The following is a 3,920-nucleotide window of genomic DNA, read 5'->3' on the forward strand; positions in this document are numbered from 1 at the left end:
CGTAAAGGGTTACGTCGATGCAAGTTTTGACACTAATCTAGATGACTCTAAGTCTCGGTCTAGATACAAATTGAAAGTGGGAGCAATTAGCTAGAGTAGCTCCGTGCAGAGCATTGTAGACATAGAAAATTTGCAAAATACTTACGGATCTGAATGTGACAGACCCGTTGACTAAAATTATCTCACAAGCAAAACATGATCACACCTTAGTACTCTTTGGGTGTTAATCACATAGCGATGTGAACTAGATTATTGACTCTAGTAAACCCTTTGGGTGTTGGTCACATGACGATGTGAACTATGGGTGTTAATCACATGGTGATGTGAACTATTGATGTTAAATCACATGGCGATGTGAACTAGATTATTGACTCTAGTGCAAGTGGGAGACTGAAGGAAATATGCCCTAGAGGCAATAATAAAGTTATTATTTATTTCTTTATATCATGATAAATGTTTATTATTCATGCTAGAATTGTATTAACCGGAAACATAATACATGTGTGAATACATAGACAAACAGAGTGTCACTAGTATGCCTCTACTTCACTAGCTCGTTGATCAAAGATGGTTAAGTTTCCTAGCCATTGACATGGGTTGTCATATGATTAATGGGATCACATCATTAGGAGAATGATGTGATTGACTTGACCCATTCCGTTAGCTTAGCACTCGGTCGTTTAGTATGTTGCTATTGCTTTCTTCATGACTTATACATGTTCCTATGACTATGAGATTATGCAACTCCCGTTTACCGGAGGAACACTTTGTGTGCTACCAAACTTCACAACGTACCTGGGTGATTATAAAGGTGCTTTACAGGTGTCTCCGAAGGTACTTGTTGGGTTGGCGTATTTCGAGATTAGGATTTGTCACTCCGATTATCGGAGAGGTATCTCTGGGCCCACTCGGTAATGCACATCACTTAAGCCTTGCAAGCATTGCAACTAATGAGTTTGTTGCGGAATGATGTATTACGGAACGAGTAAAGAGACTTGCCGGTAATGAGATTGAACTAGGTATTGAGATACCGATGATCAAATCTCGGGCAAGTAACATACCGATGAAAATGGGAACAACGTATGTTGTTATGCGGTCTGACCGATAAAGATCTTCGTAGAATATGTAGGAGCCAATATGGGCATCCAGGTCCCACTATTGGTTATTGACAAGAGAGGTGTCTCGGTCATGTCTACATAGTTCTCGAACCCGTAGGGTCCGCACGCTTAACGTTCGTTGACGATATAGTACTGTGAGTTATGTATGTTGGTGACCGAATGTTGTTCGGAGTTTTGGATGAGATCACGGATATGACGAGGAACTCCGGAATGGTCCGGAAGTAAAGATTGATATGTGGATAGTAGTGTTTGAACTCCGGAAAGGTTCCGGAATCCATCGGAAGGGGTTCCGGATGTTTCCCGAAATGTTTGGGCACAAGAACACTTTATCTGGTCCAAAGGGGAAAGCCCACGAGGTTTTTGGAAAGCGCAAAAGGAAGTTTTGCGGAGTCCAGGGGCCAAACGCCAGGGTCCCTGGCGTCTGGCCCTGGAGTCCGAGAAGGACTCTTGCCTTTCGGGTGAAACCGACTTTGTGGAGGCTTTTAGTCCAAGTTTCGACCCCATGGCTCAACATATAAATAGAGGGGTAGGGCTAGCACCCAAGACACATCAAAAAACACCAAGCCGTGTGCCGGCAACCCCGTCCCCTCTAGTTTATCCTCCGTCATAGTTTTCGTAGTGCTTAGGCGAAGCCCTGCGGAGATTGTTCTTCACCAACACCGTGACCACGCCGTCGTGCTGCCAGAACTCATCTAGTACTTCGCCCCTCTTGCTGGATCGAGAAGGCGGGGACGTCATCGAGCTGAACGTGTGCAGAACTCGGAGGTGTCGTGCTTTCGGTACTTGGATCGGTCAGATCGTGAAGACGTACGACTACATCAACCACGTTGATATAACGCTTCCGCTTACGGTCTACGAGGGTACATAGACAACACTCTCCCCTCTCGTTGCTATGCATCACCATGATCTTGCGTGTGCGTAGGAATTTTTTTTGAAATTACTACGTTCCCCAACAGAACTAGGGTTTGAGAGGAGATGGTGCTAGTGAAGATGTTGATGGAGATTGGCCCCCTCCCGATGATAGGAGCGTTGGTGATGACGATGGCGATGATTTCCCCCTCCCGGAGGGAAGTGTCCCCGGCAGAACAGCTCTGCCGGATCCCTAGATTGGTTCCGCCAAGGTTCCGCCTCGTGGCGGCGGAGTCTCGTCCCGAAATCTTGCTTATGATTTTTCTTTGGACGAAAGACTTCATATAGCAGAAGATGGGCACCGGAGGGCCAACAGGGGGCCCACGAGGTAGGGGGCGCGCCCCCACCCTCGTGGCCAGGGTGTGAGCCCCCCTCTGGTATTTCTTCCGCTCAGTATTTTTTATTATTTCCAAAAACAACTTCCGTGGAGTTTCAGGACTTTTGGAGTTGTGCAGAATAGGTCTCTAATATTTGCTCCTTTTCCAGCCCAGAATTCCAGCTGCCGGCATTCTCCCTCCTTATGTAAACCTTGTAAAATAAGAGATTATAGGCATAGGTATTGTGACATAATGTGTAATTAAAGCCCATAATGCAATAAATATCGATATAAAAGCATGATGCAAAATGGACGTATCAGACATATGCTAACTACAAACAACCGAACAATCAAAAAACTTTAAAAGAGGCATATGCTAGCTATAACAGGCTTAACAGCAAGCAAATATATGCATTCCTATCGGTATGTTTAAAACTGGATTGATGAAATGTACTGCATAGTAAATAATTGCACATATAGAGCATCACATTGTGAACAACTAAAATAAACAAGGCATACTGCAAACAACCAGATATAGCAATTAAAACAGGACATATTCTCACTACACTACAAAAGTTACTCAACAAAACAAATCATGGGTTTCCTCACTTGTCACAAATGGGCTCGTTCTCGTGGGAAGAGCACGGACCCTGGATGCGCTCCATGTTGTCGCAGATGCGCTCCTTCCCCTTGGAAGAGCACGGCTGTAGGGTGCCCTCCCTGATGTCGCAGACGGGCGCTTTCCCCTTGGAAGAGCAGATGGGCTCTTTACCCTTGGAAGAGCCAGAGAGGGTGCCCTCCTCATGTGTAGCGACGCGACCTCAAACGGTCAAGTCTCTGTGCTTCAGTGTCATCCCTGGATCGGTAATGCTGACACACACAGTACTCGAAGGATTTATAACAGAGTAGCAATCACACACTTATTACATCGAATGTCTCAAAAGAGAACTTATTACAATAAATATGGCTTAAGGCCACCTAACACGATAACAACGGAAGGCTTGGAAGATAAAGTGAGTCCATCAACTCCAACGGCATAGCTGAGCTGCACGGCAATGACCTAGCGAACCTTACTCCTCGTCTGAAAAGTCTGCAACATGATACGTTGCAGCCCGAAAACGGGTCAGCACATGGAATATGCTGGCAATGTAACACAGTAGAGCAATGAATAGAATAATGCTATCACTATATGCATATATGGCTGGTGGAGGCTCTATGGTTATATGATTTTGCGAAAAGCCAATTTTTCCCTACAACAAAGGAATAAGTTTTATTTTAACTATCATGGTAGTTGAAATATCATTGAGAAGGTTCCTCCAACTCAACCCCTATTAAAGTAATTCATTAACCCAATAAATTAAATTAAAGTGATGAGATACAATAGGATAATCCAAATACTAGATACTCAAAATGTCCATAACCGGGGACACGGCTAACCATGATTAGATTGTACACTTTGCAGAGGTTTGCACACTTTTCCCCACAAGACTCAATCTCCTCTGTTGGATTTCTCGCACTACATGGTGTTTGAGAAACGGATGACCGAGACACAGTCTTTCGGAAGCATTAACTCTTTA

Source organism: Aegilops tauschii, chromosome 3 (assembly GCF_002575655.3).
Source record: "Aegilops tauschii subsp. strangulata cultivar AL8/78 chromosome 3, Aet v6.0, whole genome shotgun sequence".
NCBI classification, from domain to species: Eukaryota; Viridiplantae; Streptophyta; class Magnoliopsida; order Poales; family Poaceae; genus Aegilops; species Aegilops tauschii.